The following is a 12,407-nucleotide window of genomic DNA, read 5'->3' on the forward strand; positions in this document are numbered from 1 at the left end:
ATTCTGACACTTCCCTCAAGACACTGCCCAAAAATCACTTTCTCTAAATCTTTCAGAAATTTCTCAATGTAACCTTTTTTTACACAAGTAATGTGTGCCTTCTATGTTCGTTTGTCCTCCATAAGGTATTTTCATAAGCACCACTACTCCAATTATTTCTACATGTAGCTGCAAAAAAAAAAAAAAAAAATTACCGCAGCGTGCTTACAGAAATACCTTGAGGGGTGAGGGCGTGGTTGGCAAACAAATGTAGAAGGTGTGCGTTATTTGCATAAAAATATGATAGTCAAGCCATCTACATTCTTATAGTCCTTTTTCATATTTCTATTGATACTATTGCAAAGAATGGGAATTCCAGAACACTAAATTCTGCTCATGAGGAACCTGTACTTCGACCAAGAGGCTGTCGTTTGAACAGAACAAGGGAATACTGCGTGGTTTAAAGTAAAAAAAGGTGTGCATCAGGGTCGTATCCTTTCACCGTACTTATTCAATCTGTATGCTGAGCAAATAATTCAAGAAGCTGGAATATATGAAGAACACCGAACCAGGATTTGAGGAAGACTCATCAACAACTTGCGATATGCAAATGACTCAACCTTGCTGAAAGTGAAGAGGTCTTGAAGCATTTACTGATGAAGATAAAAGACTACAGCCTTCAGTATAGATTACACCTCAACATAAAGAAAACAAAAATCCTCACGACTGGACCAATAAGCAACATCATGATAAACAGAGAAAATATTGAAGTTGTCAAAGACTTCATTTTACTTGGACCCACAATCAACGCCCATGGAAGCGGCAGTCAAGAAGTCAAATGACAGGTTGCAATTGACAGACCTGCTTCAAAAGATGTCTTTAATGTGTTACTTTAAAGTATTAAAAAGGAAAGATGTCAGTTTAAGGACTAAGTGCTCCTGACCCAAGCTGTGGTGTTTTCAATAGCCTCATATACATGTGAAAGCTGAACAATGAATAAGGAAGACCAAAGAATTGATGCCTTTAAATTATAGTGTTGTGGAAGAATATTGAATATGCCATGGACTGCCAGAAGAACAAACAAACCGGTCTTAGGAAAAGTACGGCTAGGATGCTCCTCAGAAGCAAGGATGGCGAGACTTCATCTTAAGTACTTTGGACATGTTATCAGAAGGGACCAGTCCCTGGAGAAGGACATGGTGCTTGGTAAAGCAGAGGGTCAGTGAAAGAGAGGAACACCCTCAACGAGATGGATTGACACAGTGACTGCAACAGCTAACTCAAGCATAACGATGATTATGAGGATGGCGCAGAACCAGGCCATGTTTCGTTCTCTTGTATGTAGGGTCACTATGAGTCCGAATGAACTCAACGGCATCAAACAACAACACTGTAACTCTTACTGTGGCACACTGGAATTATTTACTTACATAATGTTATAGATTGACTTGTGTCCCCCCAAAAATGTGTGTCAACTTGGCTAGGCTATGATTTCCAGTATTGTGTGATTGTCCACCATTTTCTCATCTGATGTGATCTTCCTATGTGTGGTAAATCCTACCTCTATGATGTTAATGAGGTGGGATTAGTGGAAGTTATGTTAATGAGGCAGGACTCAGTCTACAAGATTAGGTTACGTCTTAAGTCATTCTCTTTTGTGATATGAGAGAAGTGAGCACGGGGACTTCCTACCACTAAGAAAGCACAACTGGGAGCAGAGTGTGTCCTTTGGATTTGGGGCCCATACACTGAGACACTTGTAGGCTAGGTGAAGATTGATGACAAGGATTTTCCCCCAGAGCTGACAGTGAGAGAAAGCCTTCCCCTGGAGCTGGAACCCTGAATTCAGGCTTCTAGGCTCCTAGACTGTGAGAGAATAAATTTTCTTTGTTAAAACCATCCACTTGTGGTATTTCTGTGATAGCAGCACTAGATAACTAAGAAACATGACTATTGTTCCCACTAAATTAGGAACTTTTCCAGGGGAGCAGTTAGGTCCCAAACACATTGCACAAGGTCTGCTGCACAGTAGTAAGCTCTCAACATATATTTGCTGAAGAAGCTTATTTAAACCATGAATAACCAATAACTTAAAACATTGAAGTCAAATAAGTACCTTAAAAGAAAGGTTTGGCGATCTAATTAGGAAAAATCATCCACTGAAAACCCGAGGGAGTACAGTTTTACTTTGACGCACATGAGATTGCCATGTGACAGAGTTGACACTGACTGGTTCACTTTGTTTTTTTCTTTAATCTTAGACCAAGGACACAAAAATAGAAAATTCACATGTGGCTCCAAAAAAGACAAAAGTAAATTAAAAAGCAAATGCAAACTGGGGAAAATATTTGTAACTCCTATCATATAAAAATGGTCTATTGCCTTAATAGCTGTAAATCCTAGAAATTGAGATGAAGAAGATCACAAAGCCAAAAGATAAAAAGGCAAGGACATGAACATACAGTTCACATAATAAGAACAAATGACCCTTAAACCAATAAAAAAAGTTTGACCTCCACCCATAATAAAAAAAATACAAATTAAAACTATGCTGAAATCCCATTCTCCCTTGTCATATTGGCAAAAATCAAAAATTCTGTAATATAATCTGTGGGAGATTGTGGGAAAACAGGCATTCTCAAGCATTTGTTGTTCTTAGTTGCTAACAAGTCAGTTCTGACTCAGTGACCCTATGCACAACAGAAGGAAACACTGCCCAGTCCTACACTATCTTCTCAATTGTTGTTATGCTTGAGCCCATTGTTGCAGCCACCATTTATATCCATCTCATTGAAGGTCTTCTTTTTCAGTAACCCTCTACTTTACCAAGCACGATTTCCTCCTCCAGGAACTGGTCCCTCCTGACAACTTGTCCAAAGTACCTGAGAGAAAGTCTCGCCATCTTTGGTTCTAAGGAGCATTCTGGCTGTACTTATTCCAAGACAGATTTGGTTGTTCTTCTGGCAGTCCATGGTATATTCAATATTCTTTGCCAACACCTTAATTCAAAGCCATCAATTCTTTGGTTTTCCTTACTCATTGCCCAGGTTTTGCATTCATGTTAGGCGATTGAAAACACCATGGCTTGGGTCAAGCACACCTTAGTCTTCAGAGTGACATCTTTGCTTTTTAAGACTTTAAAGAGATCTTTTGAAGCAGATTTGCCCACTGAAATGCATCATTTGATTTCTTGACTGCTGGGTGTTGATTGTGGATCCAAGTAAAATGAAGTCCTTGACAACTTCAATATTTTCTCTGTTTATCAGGATGTTGCTTATTGGTCCAGTGGTGAGGATTTTTATTTTCTTATGTTGAGATGTTATCCATACTGAAGACTGTAGTCTTTGATCTTCATCAGTAAGTACTTCAAGTCCTCTTCACTTTCAGCAAGGTTGTATCAGCTGCATATGGCAAGTTGTTAATGAGTCCTCCTCCAATCCTGAAGCTGTGCTCTTCTTCAAATAGTCCCGCTTCATGGATTATTTGCTCAGCATATAGATTGAATACAAGGATAAAACCCTGTCACACACCTTTTTTGACTTTAAACCATGCAGTATCCTCTTATTCTGTTTGAATGACTGCTCTTGATTTATGTACAGGTACCTCATGAGCACAATTAAGTGTTCTGGAATTCCCATTCTTTACATTGTCATACATAATTTGTTATGATTTACACACTATAGATCAATAAAACACAGATAAACATCTTTTTGGTATTCTCTGCTCTCAGCCAGGATCCATCTGACATCGGTAACGATTTTCCTCATTCCACGTCCTCTTCTGAATCTGAAACCCTGCTCCACTGTGGCTCCCTCCCCTGTTTCACCCTCCACTGTTCTTGAAAACCAGGGCTTCTAACTGCAGTTTGTTCCCAGCACTAGATCTTTGCACATGCGCAGCCCAAGATCTTGGCCGCATGTGCAAACCAGGGGAATCCTGTCCTTACCTGACCGCGGTCGGGAAGGGAAGATATTCTCCAGCCCACAGTTCCACTTGAGCCCCTTTGGAAAGTGAGAAGTCCCACAATGCAAACTTCCTATGAAGAATGATTTTAGCATCTAGGCCTCCAAATTTGGACATGGGAGGGCTCAGGATGCAGTGTTTCAAGCACCAATCCCTGCCCCCTGGTGATTCGAGGAAATAAAAGGTCTGCAGTCCCCTCAGGCGGAGAGCACATACACTTGACTAGGAAGCGTCAAGCACGCTACTCAGGTAGAGAAAGAACCTGAGTACCCCATAGTTCTTTTCTTAGGGTTTTATACTCTTCTTGTCTCTGTTAACATTTAACAGGACAGGACTGCCTATGGAGGCTATTTCCTTGGCTTAAAGTTTAACTCTGTAGCGACCATCTTACTGAGAAATGTCACCACCCCCTGCCTCTTCCTCTTCCCGAGTGTAAGCTCTCCCCCTCCCCCTTCATCTTTCCCCCCTCAAGTACCATTCTCCCAAATCTTTGGGGTTGTTGAAGGGGGTTGGTTTGTCTTCTGTGGCTACTTCTTGCTGTCATTGGGGCATAGAGCTGGCCTAGGAGAGGCACCTGTTCCCTAATGGGGGGTTTGCTTGACTCCGGGAGCCAAGGATGGAAGCGCTGGGCAGATTGATCCAAAGGGCTTTCAGGGCTTGTGTTATTTGACAATGTCTGAATTACAGCCATTCGTTAACTGAAACTTTTGTAATCTTCCCGCTACATCTAGGGTGACCCTTGGCTCCTCTGTACCAATGTTGATGCTCTCGGTGTTCTCCTCGGGAGCTTCTTGGGGTCCAGGGTCCCCTCAGCTTAAGGCTATTTCCATCGAGGGATCGGGCCTGGGAGTCCTTTGATCCTCAGGGTAGTCTCGCCTCTGGTGGCCATGCTGTTGGCAATTGGGACAGGGCTTCTGGGGCAGTTTGTTCTGGGGGCAATCCCTTTTCGAGTGGCCAAGTTGACCACATTTGTGACATGCACCAGGTGGGGTATCCTTGGGTCTTCTTTCCGGCAGCAGGTGGTGTCTGCCCTGTAGGGCGGCTAGGAGATGGCCCTGTCTCTTCTCATCCTTTTTCTCCTTTTCTCGGAGCCTTTCTCCTTCTTCCTGGTCTCTATTATAGAAGACTGAGGAAGAGAACTTTAACAGTTCGTTTAAGGGAGTTTGAGGTCCTAGACCTTGTTTTTGCAGTTTACGCCTAATGTCTGGAGCAGTTTGAGTTAGAAATCTACCTTTTAAGACTAGTTCTCCTTCTGGTGATTCTGGGTCTAAATTGGTATATTATAAGAGGGCTTCTTTTAGTCTTTCTAGGAAGGCAGTGGGGTTTTCTTTGGGCCCTTGGTCGATGGTGGCCAGTTTATTAAAATTGGTAGGTTTTAGCCTGCAAGCTTTCATTCCGTCAACTAGGCACGCTAAAGTGGCCTCTTGTCCACCTGCCTCTTTGGGTATTATAATCCCATCCCGGGTCTATGCCTGGGACTGTGGTGCTGCCTATGGGGTAGGCCTGTTGGTTTTGTATATATAGCCCATCTGCAAATCGTCTGGCTGCCTCGGTGAGATTTAATCTTTCTCCCTGGGTGAGTGTTTGGTTACAGATTATCATTATGTCTTTCTGATCCAAATCAAAGGTGAGTGTTAAGTTCTTAAATTTTTCTATATAGTTGTTAGGGTCGTCAGAGAAACTTTCTAGCTTTGTTTTTAGTTTTTCTAAGTCCAGTATTGAATAGGGAACCTGTACCCTGACTGGTCTATTAGGGCCAGCCACTTCTTGAAGGGGGCACAGGTAAAGTGGTGAAGGTGTTGTGGGTGAGGAATTGGAGTAGGGAGGAGTAGGAAGAACAAACATTTGTTTGGTATTTAAGGGTGGGATTGCAGGGTTGGTAGGGTTTGGGTCTAAGGTGTCTATTGTTTGGTTCGTAATGATGGCGAGAACTGCGGGGTCTATTTTACACTTTTTACACAGTTCTGGATTTTCCCTTAAGGCCATAAAAACCTGGACATAAGGGACCTCTGCCCATTTGCCTTGTGTCTGGCAAAACAGATCTAGCTGAAAGATAGTATGGTAATCCAAACTTCCCTGTTGTGGCCAAATTTGTCCATTTCCCTATTTATATTGAGGCGATGCAGTGTTAAAAAAAGAAGACTAATCTCTTTCTCTTCGGGGTTTGAGGGTCAAACCTGTCCCAGCTTTTGAGGATACATCCCAGAGGCAAGGCCCGTGGTACTGAGATTTGGTTTCCCACCTAGATAGGAACAGAGTGAGTCATAGAGGATAGAATGTCTCCTGTGCCCTCTATGTTAAATCACTGCCCAGAGAAGGTGTCCCTTCTCAGGCCTGGGCTTCCAGAATTAACTAGTCTTTTTTTACTGTGTAGCCCACACCTGAAGTTTCTTACCTAGAAACTTCCTACTGCCTCTGTCCTAAAAAATAAATAAATAAATAAATTTTTTTTCACTGTGTAGCCTGCACCTGAAGTTTCTTACCTAGAAACTTCCTACTGCCTCTGTCTCAGGGGCCTTGTTCTTGTCTATGTCTGTGGTCTTAGCGGGACATGAATCTGTATATTTGTTGATGTCCTTGTTCTGTCAAGAAACTAATTATTGAATATCCCACTAGCCATTTTAGGGTGGGGGTCCTTTGTGCCTCTGTCTGGGAAGCCTTCATTGTATCGGCAAACTCTACTATCCATTGAAGCTGGTATACCTTGATTGTATCACGCCCTGACACACTGCATAATCTTGGGGGTCCCTTGGAATTGGGTGTAGGAAATGATTTAGCATTTGTGGGAGCCTCTCTTCTGTCTATACTCAGGCAGGGTAATCTTATTATTTTCTGGGCCCCCCCTTCTTTTTCTCTGCAGAACCAACAAATCCGTTCCCCATGCCTGTCCCTCTCTGTATACTTTATGAATTGTTTCTGCTTACTGAAAGACAGAATCAGGGCACGGAGGGCTGTCATAAAGTAGACTCCTGTAGCCCACTTCTTTGTATACTCTTGGACATTCAGATTCTTTGTAAGGGGGGTAACAGATATAACTTTAGTTAGTCTAATGAATAACCTTAAGATTCTTGATTCAGTGAGGCAGACCAGAGTGTCCCTATTCGTTCTTTTATAACATGAGAGGAGCAGGAGCTGATCAAGGAAAGACCACCTGTGTTTAGCTTCACAATGGCAGTATAAACAGGAAAGGGAGAGATGTCCTTGCCGGAACAATTATCCCTCAGCCTATCACAAATACAGCACTGATCCCTTTTGCAAAGTACACACAGAGGATATAGATGTAAGTAGGTTAGCCAGAAGTCGGATGGGGCTGAGAGGTGTAAAAGGTAAATGGGTGACTGGTTTCTTAAAGAGACTCACCAACTTGGCATGACTACTGCTGAGGTTAGTGGGGGTCAGGTGTTCTGGGTCGAAAATGTGCTGTTTTGCGAGCGGGATTTCTAGAGGGTGTGGGATTTCTAGAGGGTGTGGCCTCTCTTGTCGGCCAGCGCTTCTCTTACGTGTCTCGATTTCTCTCCTGGTTGTCTAAGACAGGGGTTTCAGAGCACCGGATGACCAATCCTTATGTGTGCTCCCCGGATGAGCCTGATTGTTAATTAAGTGAAGTTGGAAGTCCCTGTGAGGCCCCTGCAAGTCTCGGGTTTGACCTCCGCGAAGAGGAGGGAGGGAGTGCCTCTTCTCTTTGGAGTCTGAAAGAATCACTCACTACTACCGTATTCTTGTTAATAGTCAGACCAAGTACAGACAAGTCTTTCTAGCACTTCTCAGACCTCTCTGTCAAGAAGAAACAAAACACACACACGTGTTGAGGTAGGGATACCTCAGCACTGGGCTGGAAACAGAGAGCCCACGCTCTGACCTGGACTTACCACTTTCCGGAAGAAGGAGGAAGAAGCTTGTTATCCGAGTCGCGGCACCGGAATATGTTACCGGAGAATGGCCTTGGCTCTTGTCTTAGGTGTAGGAAAGAATTCAAACACTGAGACAAATAGTGCCAAGCAAGCAGAGGTTTATTAGCAAGCAGAGGATTAGTGGTACAAGTACACTTGACTAAGAAGCGTCAAGCAGACTTACTCAGGTAGAGAAAGAATCTGTGCCTCGATAGTCCTTTCCTTAGGGTTTTATACCCTTCTTGTCTCTTATCTGTCCTGTTAACATTTAAAAGCCAGGACAGGACCACCTATGGAGACTATTTCCTTGGCTTAAAGCTTAACTATGTAGGGACCATCTTATTGAGGAATGTCACCACCCCCTGCCCCTTTGTCTTCCGGAGTGCAAGCTCTCCCCCTCCCCATTACAATATGAGAAGCAACCCAATTCCAGATTAAGTAAACTAAAGAACATCCTCACAATGGAATAATGTGTGGCTGAAAGAAAGTGGGATGCTCTCTCTGTGCTACTCTGAGGCTGTACCAAGGATTGTTGTTTTTAGGTGCCGTTGAGTTAGTTCCGGCTCGTTGTGACCCCATGTACAACAAAACAAAACACTGCCCGGTCCTGAGCCATTGTCACAGTTGTTGCTATGTTTGAGCTCATTGTTGCAGCTATTGTGTCAATCCATCTCGTTGAGGGTCTTCCTCTTTTTCATTGACTCTCTACTTTACCAAGCATGTTGTCCCTCCTGATAACAGGTCTATCAAGGGTACATTGTTCAATAAAAAAGTAAAGTTCAGAATAGTGAACACAATGTAAAGTCTATTATGTCACAAATGGAAATAAGAATATGTATTCATTTTTGCTCATAATTACATAAATACTGGAAGTATATACTGAGGTGAAGAACAGCGTGGATAGAATAGAAGCAAAATGTCCCACTTACACATCTTAATTTATTTATTATGTTAAAAACCTAAATGCTTAGAGAAACACCAAAAATTAATGCAATGGGATATATTTATTGTGAGTAGATACAGTTTGAATTGGGCAGCATCACTGGAACATACCAGGAAGGCTCTCCAAAAAGAGGACAGTGAAAACGGACTATATAGGTTATTTTAATGTTAATTTCTCAAGAGATAGTATCAAAGTGCAGGGCAGGTTACAGAAACAGTCACCAAGGACATCCCATACATCCTGAAACAGCCTCTAGTCACACCCTGAAGTTCCTGCTTCTCATAAGCTGGCAGCACCTGGACAATTTTCCAAAAGACCCAATGCCAAAGGTCAAACGATTTCCACTAAGCTGCTCACCCATTGCCATTGAATCGATTCCGAATCATAGCAATCGCATATGACAGAGCAGCACTGCCCCACAGAGTTTCCAAGGAGCACCTGGTGGATTCAAACTGCCGACCTTTTGGTTAGCAGCCATAGCACTTAACCACCATGCTGCCAGGGTTTCCACTAAGCTGCTTATTAACCTATTATTTGACATGAAGGTGACTCCAAGGAACCAGTTCCTTCAAGGTTCAAAAGGACATCCGGATGGCCAGGTGGATTACCCCAATTCTGTGAACCCAGAAATCTGGATTCCAGAAGAATCAAAATGATTTTGTCAATTACCTATTCAAAAGCGTAAAATTGAATCTTAAAAATACTGTATCTTGTGCATAGCTTCTATAGCCAGACTTCACAGGTTACAATGTTAGCGACTTTGGGGAAGTTTCTTAACATCTCTGTGCCTAGAAGGACTATGGTGGAATTGAATATTAAATGCAAAGAAACCGTGCCTGGAACAGAGTAGGTTTTATATAAGTTTGAGCTGTTTTATTAATACTGCATTTAATAAGAATTTTAAAGAACTCTCAGTGCCCATTTAGTGATAGGATTTCCTGAACCTTTACAATATCCCCATGGGATATGAATAATCGGTTTTTCGTTTTCAAAGATAGTAAAATGAATGCAGAGATAAACAAAGTGAATAATCCAAGATAGCAGAGAGTCAGGGCCAAGTACAAATGCAGGGACTAACACTTAGGCTTTGCCCAAGTCACACGTATGGAAACGCTGTGAGGAAATGTCATTGATTCCTATCCAGAAGGTAGTTTTCCTTTTTAGCAAATCCAAAAGAGAATACCATAAATCTGATCGTGAGGTATTATGAGTGCATAAACGGCTTCAAAGCGTGCAAGGCAGCTGTAAAACGTGGTCCCTGAAGTATCTGCCTCATCCCTTGAATGAATTTAGTAGATGCAATCTTCTACCAGTTTTCCAGATGCTCCGAAAAACGGGAGTCACCTTCAGGGTGGGAGTTTCTAGGGAGACATTTTAAGTAAATACAGCAACGTGTTCCACTGCATGCTTGCATTTTTAGACCTGATCATGTGTACCCCAGGATTGGCTATTTAAAAAATAATAATAATTGATGCAGAAATGACGTAATTAGCAACGCAGCGTTAGTAAATTCGCCAGCCTCTTTCAGATGGTTAATGTTGCCTTTTTCTGTGGAAAATGAATCCGGGCATGACATTTTAATATTTGGATTATCAGATAATGCCAATTTGAAACAGCGCAAAGAAATAGCCTAGGTATTTTTCTTTTGAATCAAAACCAAATGGAAAAAAAAAAAAAAAAAAAAAGCCTAACATATTCTGAAGAAATTGTGCCCCCTGCTGATTTAATTTGATATTAATGCCATCGGCTTTAAAAAATAAAAGCCTAGGCCTCCAGCACTGTGGAATAATGATGTGTCTTCAAGGTCAGTCGTTTAAATGCCCTCTCAGAAGCTAAGGCAGCCTCCCCCAGCGACTGGGAACTGTTTGTTTGATATTGACCTTGGAAACAAGGGAAGCAAAGGAGGAATGGCAAGCCTTGTGGAGACATTTGTTCTTAGAACTTTATCAGCATCGCATGTACCTTTGCCAACTCCGAGTAGGAAAACTGAGCAGGAAGAGAAGTGGAGAGAGATGTTCTGGCTGATGATGGGCACAAAGCACTTGTAATTGCACTCAACTTTATTAAGTTGCCACAGACATTAGAACTTTGTTCCAGCTACCAAATGAATGCCTGGATTCATTTTCCACAGAAAAAGGCAACATTAAGCATTTGAAAGAGGCTGGCAAATTTACTAACAGTGCCTTGCTAATTATGTCGTTTCTGCATCAATATATATATATATGTTTTTTAAATAGGCAATCCTGGGATACACATGATCAGGACTAAAAATACAAGCATACAGTGGAAACTGTCACTGTATTTATTTCAAATGCCTCCCTAAGAACTCCTAAAAATGCTCCTTGAAATTGATAGATTATCCAATCTAAGAAAACTATTATTCCCAATAAATGGTAATCACAGCCGCACATTCCAAGAGCTCAGAAGTCATTTTTTGATATGAGTGGCCTATTGAGATTCTAAATTCATTCTCCAAAAAGCCTCCAGCCCTGGGCAATATCTTAATAGGACTGCAGCATTAGTAACCCCAGCCTCCCTCTCCTGTGGTCCTCATTTTTGCATTAATGCTTTGTCCCCTCCTTTGCCTGTTGCCTGCAAACCTGGGTGTTTAACCTATTTCTTTTTTTAATCTGGGCCTGATTTCCAACAAGCTGCCAAGCAGTTCCCCTAGAAATACCTGACGAAGTTTAAGTCTTCCTCTTCCTAAAGATATTTCCATATTTAAGAGGAATTCCTCAACACAATTAATCAACCAGTTGCCATGAAGTTGGCTCCTACTCACAGCTATCCCTTACGTGTCAGAGTAGAACTGTGCTCCGTGGTGATTTCAATGGCTAATTTTTTGGAAGTAGATCACCAGACCTTTCTTCCAGGTGCCTCAGGGTAGACTCCAACCTCCAAACTTTAGGTTAGCAGCCTAGCACGTTAACTGTTTGCACCACCCAAGGACTCCTCCTGAATATGGAAGGGCCTTAAAGGCACATTCTGCCTCGGAGAAGATAATGGAGGAGGTGGTTTGAAGGAGAGGACAACTCTTTATGCCTCTCCTAGCCAAAGTCACAGGCTGCATCGTGGCTCTTCTGCTAATTGTGAAGAGAACAACCTCTTCCAGTCCAAAGGATGCACCACTTTGTTCTAGATTCAAGTAGCAGATAGGGAGTAACTATTGTCTTTTTCTCCCACCTCCGAGAAGGATTTTGAGTCCTTCCAGCGCCCCAGGGTTGCAAAAAACAAAACAAAACAAACCGTAGTCAGCAGATTCTGACCAAATAGAACAGAGTAGAATTACCCCATAGGGTTTCCAAGGCTGTAAATCTTTAGGGAATTTCTCCCTGGAGCGACTGGCGACCTTTCAGTTAGAAGCAGAGCACTTTAACCACTGTGCCACCAGGGCTCCTTCCACTTTTTCCAAATCATGCAAATAAAAACACAGGGTACCTGTTAAATCTGAATGTCAGATAACAAATAATTGTTTTAGCATTTGGATTTGTTGTTTATCTAACATTCACATTTAACTGAGGTTTTGTACTTTATTTGGCAAGTCTATCTTTGATTTAATTGTTTTCTAACCCCCCAAAAAACCCATTGCCATAGAGTCGAATTGTTTTCTAGAGCATGCTTAATTCACCAAG

This window comes from Elephas maximus, chromosome 1 (genome assembly GCF_024166365.1).
Source record: "Elephas maximus indicus isolate mEleMax1 chromosome 1, mEleMax1 primary haplotype, whole genome shotgun sequence".
In the NCBI taxonomy this organism is placed as follows: Eukaryota; Metazoa; Chordata; class Mammalia; order Proboscidea; family Elephantidae; genus Elephas; species Elephas maximus.